Here is an 18144-nt window from a genome sequence, read left to right on the forward strand (position 1 = left end):
ACAGGAGATTAAAAGAGACTAACATAAATTAAAAACTATGAAAATAAAAGATTCCAGTTTTTGAGGTGGAAAAAAATAAGGGAATTGTTAATATATTAAAAAAGGTCAAAATTTTAAGAACTTTTTACAATTTTCAGTTCTGTGAGAACTGAAATCAATTATTTGATAAAAATGGAGACTGAAAACATTGTGAGACACTTCTTCACTGAAGAAACAGGATATCTGTGCCAACAGGGCTTTAGAAAGAGCCATAGAAGTGTACTTTTTCAGTTCTATTGGTTACTTTTATTCTAAAATCGATTTCTGGCAAATAATGAAAAGGTACTGCATGTAGAGCAAAGAGAATGAGCTGTTGCAGCATAAAAGAAACATAATTATGATCCTGTGAATAGTAACAATGTCATTATCTAGCTTAATCAAATTGCACACTTGTCTGTTCCCACACTGTTTCTGAGTAAATAAAAACAATTAGAAACCAAATAAAGTTAAAGACGCTCATTCAGATTTTCAGAGGACAGTAAAAGTGATTGTTCCTCTCTGCTCTGTATTGGTGTAGCCTCACCTCTAGCACTGTCTGCAGTTCTGGGCACAGGTCATCAAACGATTAGAGAGGCTCCAGCGTGAGAGACTGCAAGTTGCTAACTCCAACACACAAGTAAATGTTTGATGCTCGTGTGTTCCTAATGTGGTCTTTAAAATCTATCCACTGAATTTCTATACAATAGTTGGAAATTAAGGAATCACATACCCCTATTTAGCAGCAAATATTTTTTCTTCCCCAGCAAAGTTATGCAAATTATTTGAACACAGTATACTGGACTACAATCACAAGCTCCATGTTTTTTCCTAAATAAATATGAAGGCATATTTATTATTACCAGTATCCATGAAAGTTCCAGAACATGAGAAACCTTGTCTTCTTGCAAAGCACCTGCCAAAATATACCGCTGAAATTCTAAGCCTGAAAGTTCACCTTTTCACAGTGTTGACACTAATCAATACAAATTCATTTTTGTCAGACATCAAATAGAGAGAAATCACAAAACCATCCAAGGTTGAATTTCAGTTAAGAAATTCAGCAGAAGATGACTATCACATGAAAATCTGATGTCAAAGATAAATTTATTTACCGTTGCCTGTAAAAGTTCAATTCATTGCATCCAAGATGCAATTATGATAAATTTACATATTTAACAGTCCTGATTTCAGCTGGGATAGGAGTTCATTTTCTTCCTAGTAGCTGGTACAGTGCTATGTTCTGAATTTAGTATGAGAATAATGTTGATAACAAAGGGAAATTCCCATTGTTACTGAGCACTGCTTACACTAAGTCAAGGCACTTTCAGCTTCTCGTACTGCCCTGCGAGCAAGGAGGCTTGGGCTGCACATGAAGCTGGGAGTGGACAGCTAACCCAAGGCAGCCACAGGGAAATTCCATTCTGTATGATGCTGTTGTGTGGAACTCCAGATTCTGATTTATAAAGAAAAATGAAAGCTTAAGAAAAAATTTGCAACATGGGAAAAAAAAACTTGAGATCTTTAATTTTCCCTGAAAATGTGAATATTTTCTCTCCATAAAATATCTGTGCAGACTTGCACTGAATTTTACTTTTTAATAGGAAGATCAGAATAATGGTGGAAGCATAGAATGAGGTCAAGGTAGAGTCAATGAAGTGGATAATTGCAAAGGTGAATGGCAGAAATGAAGTACAGCGTACTGACCTTTCGAAACTGGATAATTACATCTTAGAGCTAACCTACACCATTTTATGACTAACATGAAAGGCAGAACCCTGCAAAAAAACAGACACAGAGAAAGGAACTCCACCTTGTACAGTTCATTAGCAGGGAAATCTTAATGCCCTTGTTCAGTTTAAGGCAATAGAACAGTGGTTGAGGTTCCAAAAGTTTTGTTTTTAAACAAGATTTTTCTCCTTCCCCTTAATCCAGAAGATAGAGTAGGATAAAGGACAACAATTAAGGTGTAATGAATGCAGAAATAAATATGATGAAGATGAAATATAGTAGTCAACATGATTTCAGACAGAAAACAGAAGAAATTCCACACACCCTTCACCTTTTTTTATGTTAGAGAAAAAATTTGTTAGCCTCCTATAAAACTTGGAAAAGGTGGTAAAGTGTATTTAGAGAATTATGATATTAAGCTTCTTAAAGAAGTATTTAAAATGGAGTTGGACAGAACACAAGCATTATGTTAAGAAAAACCTGTAGTTTTGATGTAATCTGATTTGTCAATGATGTCAGAAATAAAAAACTGTCAATCTAACCAGAAATTCTCCCCGTGAAATTTTTCTTCTACAAAACTGGCATTTTCTTTACCAAATGCATGTTCTGTGAAAGATTACCTACATATCTCAAATAAAAGCTGATTTGACTGACAATAGAAGAGCTTTACTTATTTATTTTTAAAATTTCCAACCTGAACCTTACACATCCACAGCAAATCATTAGCTTCTAATGCTATCTGTTTTTATACTCGGAATCTACAGACAACCTGAATGAGGCCTATGGACTTGTGACCCAGAGAGGCAAGAATTCCTGTTTAAACTACTGACCTCAGGCAGCCTCACTCAAGTACAAATGCAAAACATCTGCTTTGGTTTGTGCAGATCAAAAATGGAAATTTAAAATCAATACGCTTTTTTTTCGTCCTTAAAATGACTATGCAGGCCTTTTTTCATGTTCCAAAGCAAGATAAATGAACACATATTTTCAGCATTCTTGATAACCTCACTGTGTTGTGCATGGAGGTAATTTCCATTCATCTATGCTACAAATTATTCTACAGAATTTAAGCAAGAGGTATATTAAACTGAAAATTTAATAAGCCACAAGTTGATTATGAATTAAGGACCATAGCACCCTGCTAATACAGAAAACCTATTGAAATAACCATAAATCTTCATAAAGTCACAAAGAATTTGATTCTTACAGATTTCTTCCCCACAGTTACTCAGAAAACTCAGCACAAGAAGCAAATTTTCCTTTGCTTAACTCAGACAGGGGTACTGTCTCTCAAAAAATGTCATATCCAACAGTCTTTTCAAAGCCAGAGCCAAGAATTCAACAATTGTGCAGTTTTACCAACCATCTCCCAAATAATTGCACATTGATAAGAAGTGCAAGGACAAAGAATCTGCCCTTTCACAATGGTAACTTAGGAGAAGTCATCAAGTATGGGATGTGCTTCAGCTGCTAGAAGGAATGGCAAACATCCAGCTCCCTTAAATATGGCACCTAGGTGGATTGGATTAAATTAATTGAAACCAAGCTCTGCCTGAAGATGACACAAACATCAAGCAAAAGTATCACATTCCTTCATTTAATTCATTGTGAAACATCATTGCAATTCATAACAGAATTATGGAAATGTACCGGGTCTGAAGTTATTTTATCAGAGGTTCATCTGAAAGTAATGGTATCAAATGCTTAAAGATAGTCTCTCAGCACAATGGGGAGAAAAAAATTCTTTTTTTCAAAGTTGTAGGATCAGGAAAAAAACTCATATAGCCAGAAGCAACATCAAAGAGATACACAAGAGAAGAAAATAGTTACATTGATGAATCAGATTCTCCTAAGTCACTTCCAGTTTTAGTTCAACTGTATCTACAGAACTTGGAAGATGACAATGGTTCTACTCCACTTCTCACCTCTCTTTGAGAAAGGTGTAAGAGGAAGATGATTTCACATAGCAAGACAATCATATCCAACTGGATAGAAAACAATTCCAAGAATCTTTGTTACTTGCAAAGTAACCGCTATTTTGCTATTTTGTTGGGGTATAGCAGAGTCCGATTTGTGGGGTTTTAAAGAAGTTTTTTTTTGTGTTTTTTTTTTTTTTTTTTTTTTTTTTTTTTTGAGATTTCTACTCCTAGAAGTCTGTAAGAACATGAGGAAAGCAGCCAAAGCTCCTAAGGTCTTAAAGAAAACTTATCAACTTTCCTGCTTCCAAGATTAGCACTGCTGTACACAGGCGTGATGTTTGCTGGCAAGAAAATTATTTAGCATGTGTGATGCTGGGCAGTTTTGCAATGATTATTTCCAGTATGTCTGACATCTTATAGAATTCTTTTTGTTTTTTATCTAAAAGGTGCAATCAAAGACTACCAGAATCCATAGCACTCCTTCCAAAGGAAAGGGAAGACAAATGTTGGCCACCTTTTTATTTGACAAATGCTTCAATACAGTAAAAAAAATTTACTCTGTTTTTTTTCTTATTGTATGCAAGTCTGCCAAGAACACCATTTAGTCCATCAGCAGCTATACAGAAAGCTTGATAAATGTTATTGTGCCTGACAATATCTTGAGACACCAAGCCCTGTAAGAAATTGAACTTTTTAATGAATGCTTAGATTCATAACAATGCCTAGCACCAGCATATTTAGTAATCAAATATTTCTTCCTCCTGGTTCTACTCAAATGCTGAAGTCTGCTGCAAGCTGATATCATTGCACTATGCTGACATTAAAAGGAAAGTTGCTGATCTACCAGTATGTTTTTTTCCTAACACCCATGTCTGCATACCGAGAAAACCCTTTTGTGTGTTTGACTAATTTAACAGAAGTGATTTATGCAGGAATAGAAGTTATCCATAGATATATAAAAAGTTTTAAGCATGAGACTTTAAAACAATCAGAAATAATATATGCAGAGAGGCATAAAAAATAGGAACATAGTCAGGTGGAGAAAATTACCTTTGATCATATAGGTCTTTCTTTCCATCTGAATCTGTCACTGCTTTTATCAGTTTCTAGTGAGTTAAATTTCATATGGACTATGTATTACATTAAAATTAACACCTGTTCAGGAGAATCTACTATTCATTCAAGGGAAACACATTTTCTATCAATGTCTACCATAGAAAATTATCCATAATGCCTATCCAAAATTAAACTTTCACCAATTATTTGTATATAATTAAATACTTCCAAGGAACTACCTTTACCTATCTAAACATTTGAGATCAGTAATGAGAATACCAACACATCATGCACTCATTTCTGCTTTAAAATTATGAAGGGTTTTTGTGTTTTATCTCATTTCAAACAAGAGATATTTGCATTTTTCATGTGGAAAAACAAGATGACTAAACAAATACTGGAAGTTAGTTTCTTGCAGTATCACAGAATGGATAAGGTAGGAAAGACCACAGTGGGCCATCTGGGCCAACATCCCTGCTCAAGCAGGGTATGTTAACCTTCTTCATTGTGATCCCAATTCATAACAAGATTGAGACTAGAGAAATGTACCATCAGTGTCTAACCAAGCCACACAGAGCTGCTTGTTTAGTCAACATTTTCATGTGTCAAAAACAAGTTTGAAAATTATATAGGAAAAATGTTAAGACTAGAAAGGACCGTTATAATGAAGATATAAAAACACATGCTGTAAGTGAAGTATCTGATAGCCATAAGCTGTAAGGACAATTTTGTCAAGTAGACATTCTTGTAGGCTTGTCAGAAAAGCATGAGTGTTTTTATTTAAAAAAATGTTTTAATTTAAAAACAAATAAGAGTGTGATTATTTTTGTGATAGATTTTGTGCTGTTCTACTATTCTCAGTGTTCTACTAATATATAAGCCAAATGTTAAGACTTAAGCCATTTGTGAGCTGTCTTGGAAACTAAGGGACTTCCTCCCACTGTTTAAAATGAACAAATACAAAAATGCTGTTTTCATTTTTATAGCCAGGTCATATATTAAACATATCCACATGTCCTGATCAGCCAAATCACTAATGCACATGAAAGATTAACTATGTACTTTATTATCTTCCAGAACCAAATGCAACAATCTGTAGTTCAAAATGCAAGCCTCCTACGTTACCAGTCCATACAAATACCTTTTATTTTTGTTATGAGTAAAGTGTGTTTCAGCTCAGAGAAACAGAAATAGAAGATTCCTTTATTTTTCCACTGGAAAATGTACACTTGGTAATTATGAGGAGTAATATATCTTCTATATGAAAATTTAATTAATGAAAACAGTAAAAATAATAAAAAATAAACATCAACATCTTCACCTACCTTTCAAATTATAACAAAGTATCAGCCTCATCTCAGTGTTTACTCTTGATGCAGCTTTGTCTCATATTTGCTAGTATGAATATATCAATATTCTACCACCATTTCTGGTTGGGGATCCCTCTTATTGTCCAAAAGGTAGGAGGCCATATATTTGCATTCCTCAAAATAAAATATTTGGGTAAGAACCATTCCTCAGTTTCGTCAATTATATTGGTATTGACTGAACTTCTATGTAGCCTAGATAAAATTCCTGTGAGGACATTTTCCAGGCTGAAGTTGAAAGTGCTGTGGTTTAAGTCTCTTCCTGACTTTCTGGGCATCCTGTCAGAGATCATTGAGGGAGTCATGGGAGTCCTCTGAGATACTTGTGGGTATCTGCTGCTGCCACATGAGGAACCATTGAAATAACTGCCCCTTCACCACCAGAACCTTGTTTGCTGCATCTCAGACAGAATAAATGCCCCTGCAGGAAAAATGAAAACCTAGATTTCTAAATTAGGAAAAAAGGATATGAAATCTATTATCTGCTCCTCCTATATTTTGAAAAAAAATCAATAATAATTAGTACTATTTTTTTTTTTTTTTCCTACAGCTGGTTTCAGATTATCTCTCAGTTACAAATATCCTATCTATCAGGATACTGGGAATTTTCCAGAATTACCTTGAAATTCTTCCCCCATAAGATGAATGCAGTAAGTGACAGCTATTTACTCGCTGAAAAAAAATTTAATTACAATTAAATTACCAATCATTCATCAAATCATTCTTCCTTTACTGTTGTTTAGAAAGAAATACTCATATTGTCTTATTTTATATATACCCAAGCCATAGATAACTTCATGCAGACCTTATACCTATATTATAATATGGACAACAGTAGAAGGCCTTTATTTTCCACCTCTGTCTGTGACTAAGGCCCTTACCTCTGGCTCGCACCACAAAGGTCCTCACAGTACAGACTACTTGGCTCTCCTAACCTTCCTTGGACTACTCAAACAGTATCTGTGAGCATTCTCTTTTGCTCAGCCCTAAGACAAACTTTGTCTGGGGCACAGAACCTCACCCAGAATTTCTGTCAGCATCATTCACAACTTCTCCTGCTCTGTATTACTCATTTTAGCTGCTGTTCAGATATATTCCCCTCCTACTTCTATGGCTTGCTGTACATCAAAAGTAACACTCATGGTATAAAATATACCAGCAACTGCACCAAATGTAACTTACTCAGCTGCACCAAAAATATACTTCACTAGCTTACTTCAGTAATTTGACTCTACAAATTTACTAAATGATCCCTTTTGCTGTGGTCTTTCAGACTATCCAATATCAGCTTTCTATCTGGGTTCTTTTCTAGCCTATTTAATACTAACCACTTCCAAAAGTTCTCCCGGTTTCTGGAAATTGCCCATAAGTCACATTTCATTCTTTCCTTTAAAAATCTGAAGACAGTGGTTCTCAGAGTAATTCTTGACTTCAGAAACAGAAGTTGAAACATTGGTTGAAACACAATTCAAGTACTATTTAACCATATCTTTAATATTAGGCACGCTTTAAGCAGCCTTTGACTTGAAGGCTATTTTTCTTAATAATGACAAAAGCAGTCAGATTCAAGTGGCTTCTGTACTTCCCATAATTAGAAACATATAAAGTCATTTGAATGCACTGAGCATCTTTTTGCAGCATACCTTTTACTGCAGGCTCTTCAAATTATCTTCTTCTTGTTGTGTTTAGCAAAATATTGATGCTTAGATAATCATGACCTTACATAAAAATAGCATGTACAAGATGCTGTTTGCTATATTCCTAAATTGCTATATTCCTAAATGGAAATGATATTTGAGATGGGACTAACATGACTAAATTATCAAACTACTTTTCCTACTTTTCCTTTTTTGACTAGAGATAATTAGAGTTCTAACCAAGATTAATCTAAACAAACATTATACAGTGGTTTAGGTGAATTTAAAATGTTCTCTAATCTCATTCAAGGAAATAATTCACATTTCAGTAAATCATTTGGAAAATACTGCTTGAAATTTATAAGGGACACATGCCAATCAAAACTCTCAAAGCTTGACAAGCCATCACTTATGCAGAGAGTGAGAATTCCAATGTACTAACAAATTACTTTTTCCTTTTGCTACTATGCACGGAGAGGTAAATTTTTAGTCCAGGGAATTAAGAAGCAAAACTTCCTATATTAGCTAATAGTCAACTGATCTAATAACTGTAGCTTAAGAAAAATTTTAAAAAATTTAAAAAATTAAAAGTAAAAGAAAAAAATCACTTTAATATTTATGTTTCACTAAAAAACAAGGTAAAACTTGGACTCTTGACATCTACAATGAAGGGTTTGATTTGTTTTACTTTACAAAGAGTAGCATGCTTTTCTTGCAGTTGATTGGATTATGACAACACAGCAGGGGTGACAGTGGTAATAGAATAAACAAACTGCATTAAAAATCCTAAGTAAATGGCAAAGATTGTTTTAGGCATAAGATCACAGTAAATATTTTTCCTAATGTAATTTTAAATTTCAAAGGTCAGATGATTTTGGGCATTCTTAGCAAAAAAATATGAAGGAAAGCAGAAACTTTCACCTCTTAATTTTCCCCACTGATGTCTTAGCTTTATGAGAGGGGGAGGAGGAGGGGAGGACTCCTCACTGGCTGCTGAAAAGTTCAATTCCAGACATTCTGGTTTATATTTCAAAAGAAGGTAGAATAGGCCCCTGCTGAGATTCTTTTTTTTTTTTTTTAAATGACACCTGAAACCTCTTATTAAACTCTGCTTAATTCCCTTTTCATTCAAGTATTGTTGCAAGACTGAAGTTTCCCAGTTTAAGAATTTTTATGATCTGTATTTAGCTTACTTCTGTTACTGCTGTTCTTATCAGGGGGAGGGGACCATGTATGTATGTGGATTTTTGGTTGTCTTTCCTACTCAAACCTAATGCAAAAAGCTTCTTCCCAAAATAAGAAGGACAAACTAAGCCCTGGGAGACCTGAAACTGACTAGTGCAAAACATCTTTTTAATAGCAAGATGAAAAATAGATTTGTATGCCTGTGAGTAGAAATACATGTACAGTCTTTAATGGAAGCAAAAATGAGCTTCTATTGTACTGGAAGAAATGACCAGACCAATTAAATTTTCACTTTTTCAGACCAATAACAATTTATATATCATTTACAGTAGATAATTTTTATATTTGGTATTTTTAAAAATAAACAGCCTACAAATTTAATTGCAGTCCAGACTATAAAAGCTTGCCTCCTGTTACTTCAAATAGTTATCTACTGCTGTGTGTTTAAATAGTTATTATTAGTAATTAATATAGGAACTAGAATAGACTGTTAGCCATTCTAGTAAGTATTGTAAAAGGAAGATGATAACCCTTCTTCAAAAAATATAGGGATTTTTCATAAGAAGATGAATGCAGAGATGTAGAAAATCATCTGGGAAAAAAGAGTAAATAATGCAATGGGTAATATATTTATTTGGTTTTGTTTGTTTGTTTGTTTTTGAAGTATTATTTGCTGTACAGAAGGTCAATAACTCTTTTGCTTACAACCAATTTCTTAGCCAACTTTCCATCCTCACTTTATATTGTTGAATTGAGAAAAACATATGGCTAAATAAAGAACTGTAAGGAAACAGGAAAATCGATAATGGTCAGCATGATTAGGAAAGATTCAAAACAAGTTCAAATTGTCCTCTGTCTCAAGAGTTTCCTAAACTGTATGGGTATTACATGTTGCAGATCAGAACACTGTTTAACCTAATTTTAATTTTTAATATGAAATTATTAAATTAATAATATTAAAGATATAATAGGAATGATAATTGGTAGATTGGAAAATAAAATACTAACTAAAATTAAATTACAGTACATTTTTTAATGTAACTGATAATTAATCATAACAGAAATACATCAAAATGACAGCAACAGTCAAAGCCTCTACATTTAACTTAGGACTACACAAGTTCACTTATCTTACAGATGAGGACTGTTGACTTTTCAGATTAATGGTCAAGGGATGCTGGGAATAGGATGTTTTCTATAGCTGTAGGTCTCTACAGATAAATACATGTCAGATTACTAGAATACTAAAGAGTGTGAAACCGCACTAGAATTTGTAATCATTATTTTCCTGCAGGAAAAGCATCCATACCAACATATTTAATTAAAATTTTCAAGTTTGATTTGACATAATGTGAAATATTCAGGAAAGTCAAAATGGCATCAAGGTTCCTTGATGAGTACCAGACAATTATACCAATGTTACTTAAAGTACAGATAAATTGCACTATAATACACCAGATTCCAAAAGTTGCCATGTTCGGATGCAGTGAGCTTTATCCTTAAACATTAACAACCTATGATAAAAGGGACAGATTAAACTAGTATTCATTCAAGCTTGTTTTCTCTTCTGAACTGTAAATTCAACAGGATTCAAGAAATAGCGGAGATGACTTTGTTCAACGAAGTTTAAAAGTGTTTTGCTGCTTAGAGTTCAGGTAAATATAGCATAGGACATTTCTCCATACAGCTCTCCTTTCCTGAAATATACAGCTTTAGTCACTTGACACGGATAAGTAATTACATAGAATAATTTCTGTAGAGCAGTGGTCTGGTGCCAGGTGCCCGGTAGTAATGGTTCTACTGCTTACAGTTTACGTGGCATCTCTTCTGTTTTATCTGAGCCATACCCACAACAGAACATCATACTGGTACTCTGAAGGTACAAGTGTCCCTGAAGAGTCTTCTGTTACAATTCCTAATCACCTGTTACTACTCAGTTTAGGAACAGTTGCAAAGTTCCTTGACATCACCAGATGTCTGACTGACTTGGAGGTATCACTCATTCTGTTACTTGAAGAAATATGCAGTGCTTCACCAATGTAGGCATGGAAAGCTTTGTTTCAAAAACAATGGAAGAAAATTATCTAAGGCTGTTTTCCCAATCAAGCCTCCTCCCAAATTAGATTGCTAATTTTTGAGTGACTCATTGCTATCCTTATCCAGGTAAGGGTAGAAAAAAAGAACGGAATCACTAAGAGCAAAATGCTTGAATAATTAATTCAATACCTTCAATGTCATCAATTTTCAACATTCTACCTGTTGTTACATTTAATTCTTCAGTGGTTGGTAACTTTTTTCAAGTAGTTTCAGCCCAAGTTGATTTTATGTGGCTGAATAACAAGCAAGAACACAAGCAGAAATATTTACTTTAACAACCAAATGAATGCTAAAATATAATATCAAAAGGTAAATTCAGGATAGCTAAACATATATTAAAAATTAGATATTAAAAAGCCTTTTTGTTTGTTTTTTTTTAAACTATACACTGCAAAGAATTAATTTCTGATATAGAGAGCCATATGGTCAACTGACCACACTAATACATTATTTAGAAGCAACCTTGTCATAAATTTGGGCCATTCAATCTGAACTGTGAAAAATTCTTTTCATTAAAGATGCAATCATAGAATCATAAAGTTACCTGAATTGGAAGGAACCTCGAAGATCATCTAGATCCAACCTCCCTGCTCTGGGAAGGAGCACCTTAACTAATCCCTAGGACCAAGATTTCTTCATGTACACAAGCATACAAAAAAAATTACATACACACATGTCTGTAAGTGTGTGCATTTGCACATTCCTCCCTCATCTTCTTCATTTCATCACCAAGTTGTACTTTCTGCCAGTGGCAGAACAACAGGCTAAACAAATCTCCTCAAACAGTGTCATTTTGGCATGGTGTTCCTTCACAGAAAATCTGTGTGCAGAAATATATTTCAGTCTGCACACACATGTTTCTTCTGAACATACTTTCTCACAGAAATAACTTTTCATATTTCAGTTTTTCTTAAATAAAAAAAAAAATCATGGTCTAGATTGGTGTTTTCAATGCAAAATGTGTAATGAAGAAAGAAAATTATGGCAAGTATGACTCAGTGGAGATTAAATATCTTGTCAGAAGCCAGTATGAGCAAAAAAGTCAATGAAACTGTAGACTTATCCTGCATCTTCCAAATTAGATTAGAGGGGAAATAAACATCAAATGGAATCTTAATTTTATGCAGCATGACAAACGATACTTTATGCTGGACACTAAGAACATTAAGTATGTAATTTCCAGAGATAAAACTAAATATAAACAGGGATGTGATTTATGAAAACAGTAGAAAGAATAGTTAACTCTGCAAGAATTGCTGCTGAAGCAGCAATATAGAATTCTTTCCTTACTCTCTAACCACCTGTCAGTTATTGTAATTTACACAGGAAAAAAAAGTGTATATTGAAAGTCATTTTTAAAGTACTTTTATCAAACCACAAGTCAGATGCGTAGCACCATTTTCATCCCATTTCATTCAGTCTGAAAATTCCACCAGCCTTCCAAACAAATGAAGCAATGAAACCAGTAAGGAACACTCAAAATTCTAGACCTACTCTAAAAATAATGAGATTTTATTACAGGAAAATTAACTGCACCAAGATTCCATTCTAGAAAGTAATTTGCATTCTCAAATAATTCAGATGTTGTTTACAGAAAATTGCCTAATGATATTTTAAATCTCAGCCTTGAGGCTTCTTGATATCAAACTTTATAAAAACTCCTGTAGCATACTAAAATAGACTACTGGCTATTCTCTAGTGTATAAAAGCGCTATAAACTTTTTTTTTGTACATAATTTTGTTCCTATGATAACCATGCAAAGTACTCAACATTTCTGGGCATCTTAGCTAAGAAATTAAATAGAGAAATTCACAGTAGCCAGTATAGCTGTTCAGGCTATGGGGTTATGTCTGATAATTATTATGTTTTCTGCAGGATTCAGGGGACAGTCAGAGCTGTGTTTTTGAGTCAGATGAAGAGTATGGGACAGAATGGATGATCTTACTATATGTATCTAAATTTTCTGTAAGGTTATGAGTATCACTTTTTCTATTTCATATATGTACTAAATGAATAATAAAAAAGCAATTTCACACTCTAAGGTAATTTCAGAATAAAGATTTCTGGAGGACATAGAAATCGTGCAGAGTCCTTAACAAGATCTACATGTCGGCAACTTCAGCCTCCAAATAGGCTGTTCCATTTTAAAGAGCATTTAAATGTTTACACTGATAGCAGAAGACTTGATTTATCCCAAAGCTTCACTCATATCAGTGGAGCTTCCTTCGCCTGGGAACAACAGCTAGGGAAGCATTTACAGTCTCTTAAAGAAAGAAATGCTCCTAAGTAACAATACATAGATTGTTGTAATATAGTGTAAAACATCTATATACTGAGAGAGAGAATAGAAAACATTTATTTTAAAATATGTTAAAAGATGGGATTTTTTTGGCTCTATTGCAAAATCAATAGCTGGTGTCTTACTTTCAATTGTAAAAAAAGACAAAGTGGAAGAACAAAAATGTCTCTTCCAAATATACAAAATGCTCATTTAGCCTGTTCTCCTTTTTATCCAGGTATACTTTTTTTTCACTGATGTTCCAAAAAGATTTAAGTACCAATTAGTGTAATTTTTGCCTCACATCCCATAAACTGGGATAGGAATTTCCCTCATTAACTACCAAAGCACTAGATAATATAGAGTAAGAGTAAATTCTGTACTTCAGCCAACTGAAAATTCTTTTAAACAACACAGAAGTCTCTGCCTATAGTAGCATTTGTAAGTCTACAGTGCACACCAGTGGAATATAGTAGTACATGCATTTTTCCACTATTTTCAGTATAATGTAAAATTGTTTTGTAAATATTCTATCTTATTTAACTCTTAAATGACCAGAAAACACATCCTTCAGGATTTATAAAGATGGATAAAAAATTATGAGGAAGATTAGTAATGACTATAAAAAAAGAATGTTTTTTTGTACATAAGATAAAATGATCATTCTAAAACCTAAAACTTCAACAGCCTTGCTTACTCTAATTCCGTGTTTACAAACATCACAGCAACACACCAAAGATTTGCTTTGTTTTCCAGAGTGCAAAGACCTAACTAACCAAATTCAGACATACTTTTTGTGTTTCTCAGACTGATGGTTAATTGATCTATAAACTAAACTGTATCTGGAAAAATTCGATACCCCATTCCAGGGGACATTCAACAAGTAAACTTATAGGTTTAAAAATTTTCATTTTCTTCAGAGAACTTAGATTCCTACTCTTTCCAACAAAGTTTACTTTAAATGCAAGTATATATAATGTCAATACCCTTTATTTACTTAATAGTCTTACAAAAAATTTTTGCCTTTCTGTGGATACTCATGTAAATACAACAATAAGTGCAATTTTATACTGAGTGCTTTCCTATTTTGAAAATAACAAAGTATTTTACAACCTTTAATTCTTAGAACAAAATTCTTTGAACAAAAAAGGAAATTATCAGTTATGACACCAAATGCAGATTCTGTTGTATCTGTTAAAATGGTCTAATTTATGACCCCAAATAGGGCAAGATCAATGCTAGTGTCACACAAAGCTATCTATAATGCTCATGGTTACTATGATCATAAATTGTCACTTCACTGCTTTTTTTGATTAAGTCAATACTTCGAAAACTCATTTACAACTTCCAAATTAATGATGAATGGATAATTTTTTAAAATGATGATCAGCAAGATCACCAAGGCTTTTCCATATTTAGTTTATTCCGAGGTAAGCAAATACTTTTCTTTTAATGAAAGTAATTCAAGAAAGTGATTAGTTATTGGGAGCACTAATAATCAAGTCTTGGCAGCTGTGAAGCTTCTAACATTCCCCAAAATCTCTTCAACTTCCAAAAGGCTAGCAGAGCTATCCATTCCTAAAAGTGGTTTGATTTGCAGTAGCGCTGTCACTTGCAGACCAAGCACTTTTTTTCACATTCACAGTGGGACTGTTAGGCAATTTACCCAAGGAAATTACAGATTAATTTAGTCAAGGACATGAAAATAATCTAGATATAATGACTGATCTGCTATTAATCTAGTAATTCCTTTGTGGTTTAATATTGACAATATAAGTTGGAATCAGACTCCGTGCTTAGCCTAGTAGATGTCTGCACTTTCTTTTATTTCACTTTCTAAATATTTCACTGTCAAAAATCTTGTCTGTTGTTCCAACATCCACTTCCCAACAGTAATATATAGTGAGTAATATTCACATCCATGTTGTCAACACACAAGGTTTGGTTTATTTCAGTAGAGGGAGAGTTTCCCCTTACAGAAACCCCCTCCACTGACACAAATAATTTCATTTGCATTAGTCAGATTCATCCAGACCTGTGTTTTTCTGTAATTTAAAAATGAGATTTATGTTATAAATATGAGAAGATGAACAGAATGTTCAAAATATCACCTCCAGTTAGCAATTAAAGTAATTGAGCATGTTCCCAAGAAAAAAGCGGCAACACATATATGCAAGCATTCACATGCATAAATATTGTTATCTATCTCCAACAAATTCTCAGAAAATTTTTTACTTCCTGTTGTTCTATTCCTGATGACAGCACCATAAAGTATTTTATAAAGATTACATTTCTTAAGCAAAAGCTATTAACTAAATCTGGACCTCCTCTGTTTTGCACAAGTACAACAAGCTAAAATCCTACTTAATGAGCATGCAGAAAATAAAGAACTAAAATCTAAAGAAACTCAAATATGAAAGATAGATGCTGGTTTGTTGCTGTGTTGCATATGAATCACCTATTAACTAGAACTTGAGACTTAATAGACTGCTTGGAATTCTTTCCAGAACATGAAAGAAAACTAATTAAATTCCCTCCATTATTCCAAATCTGAGATGTCAAATTCATAGAACAATTTAAATTCACTACCTATGTTTAGTTATATAGACATGCACTTTGAGTTTTGTTGGATCAAAGAGGTCCTCTATCCATTGTCCTGAAAGCTAAAACCTGTAAACTGCAACACAAATATTTCTTATTCTTCTAGTCAGGAATGCAGAATGAAAAGAACATGTGTTTCCTAACACCAATCCAACACAACCAGGCAATGTTCTTAAATTACTCCTTCAAGGCTGATCTTTGTAAAAGTACATTGCTTTCTGGCATCAGAACTCCACCATGAGTGCCCTGCTGAGCTAAATGAGTCTTCTGATACACCTACCTGTTCTCCTGAGTAGCAGGACAAACCTTGGTTGTACTCCAAGGCCTGACAACTTTGGTTGACTCCTTTGTTTACCTATCAGAGTTGCCTGCCATGGGACCCTTCCCAGCAGTTCCCTGACTAAGACAATATCCTGCTCTCCTTAGATTCAGGGTTTGTACTTGGCTGCTTGTCTTTCTTCTTTCAGGATGACCAACACAGCTATTTCAAAATTACCACAGATGAGGAAATTATTCATCATCACATCCCCAGCTAGTTTTCTTCATATTCATCAGCAGCGGATCCAGCTATTCACCACCACTTGTTGGCCCTTTGACTACCTTCAGCAAGAATTTATTCATGAAACCACACTGAAATATCTTTGATTGCAGCAGCTATTCTACCTCTCTAGCAGCTGTAGTCACCCACAAGAACTGGGGTTTACAACTCCGAGATCTGAGTTCTTTAAATGCTTTTTTGGATTCCTCATCAGGTGGTCTGTAACAAACTCCTACCACAATGACACCCTTACTGGCCTCTCCTCTGATCCTAGAGTCACAAGTCTGATTATCCTCCATCCTTCTGGAGACCTAAAAAGACCCGAGCTGCTTATGGGTCTGAGGGCAACTTCCATGCCCTCAGCCCTTCCTTGCCAGTATTTATGGAAGTCCCTCACATTACTCCAGTTGCATGGACTTGGCACAGTATTTGAGTTGTTCCAACAATATTGTAGCTCTGTAACCACATACAGCTCTAATTCTCTCTGCTTGTTTCCTAGGATGTGTGCATTTCTTTAACAACATTTAAGATGGGTGTCCCTTCACATTGTTTAATCACTCCTGAAGTCTTTCTTGCTCCTATCAACCTGTGGCCTGAGCTTTCCAGCCAACCACCTGTTCTTCATTTCACTGTGGTCTGAAATCTCTCATTGCCTCCTTTCCTAGTTGAAAGCTGGTAGGATCAAGGAGACCAGACCTGTCCCCATGACCTCAACCCCAGAGCTTCGTGATCATTCCCAACACACCCCTAGCTGCTGCCCATGGGGATGAGTAATAGTGTAGCAGTCTAAGGACTGGACAGACCTCGGCAATCTCTCTGTAATGTTCTGGATCCTAGCCCACAGCAAGCCTCATAACCTTCCAAAAAGCATGTGGGGAACAAGAGGTTTCTTTCTCCACAGGAGCAAGCCTCTTACTACCACCACCCACTGCTTCCTCTGGATGTTAATGCATGGCTTGTGTTAAAGCTGGTTCTGATGCTTCACAAGTCATGGCTTTCTTTTCCTACTTCACCACCAGTAGAACATTTTGAACCGCAGATCTGGAAAAAGAGCCATCCTCCAGCTGCTGGAGAACATATCTTTCCAGTGCTCCTACTGTGGGACTCTATTCACTGTGAAACTCACAGCCTCTGGCTGCCTCTCCCATGTGGTTCAGACTTCCTTATCTCTGGGTCCCTGTGGAGACCCTGTTAATCTCTTTGCCTTCTCTGATCTTGCACAGCCTTACTTCCTTGTCCGGGCCAATGGGGGCAACACATTTTTCCAGCCAATTTCTACACCTCTACTTGTTCTATTGTTCCAGCCTCACAGGAAGGGTGGCAGGGCTTTCCTGAACATCCCCTTACCCCACATGGGCCCTTTCTCTCTGAACACAAGCCCTGCTGGACCCTGATCACAGACTGCTGTACATCAGGACCACCAGCCCCACCACACATGGGGATGGGGCATCAGAACCTGCCTCCTGGAAGCCAGTGGAGCCATCCCAGTGCCACTTCCACAGCTCCCGAGCACCAGTGCTGCCATGGCAGCATCCACACACCCCCATCAGGTCCCTTCCATCTGGGTACACAGAATAACAATTAGTAAATGGTGCATTTATCACATTCATAAACAATTAGTAAATGGTGCATTTATCACAGTCATAAACCATGGACACAATTTTACTCTCAGTTACAACACAGGAAATTAGGAGTCTAAATTTTCTTTCTTACTCCATG

General features: G+C 35.0%; 1 protein-coding gene across 1 annotated transcript in view; it reads right to left on the reverse strand.

Moving 5' to 3' along the window:
* CCDC102B (coiled-coil domain containing 102B) overlaps positions 1-18144 on the reverse strand; it is a 136611-nt gene that overhangs the window by 95647 nt on the left and 22820 nt on the right. The window lies entirely within an intron of this gene.

This window comes from Poecile atricapillus, chromosome 2, assembly GCF_030490865.1.
Source record: "Poecile atricapillus isolate bPoeAtr1 chromosome 2, bPoeAtr1.hap1, whole genome shotgun sequence".
Classification (NCBI taxonomy): domain Eukaryota; kingdom Metazoa; phylum Chordata; class Aves; order Passeriformes; family Paridae; genus Poecile; species Poecile atricapillus.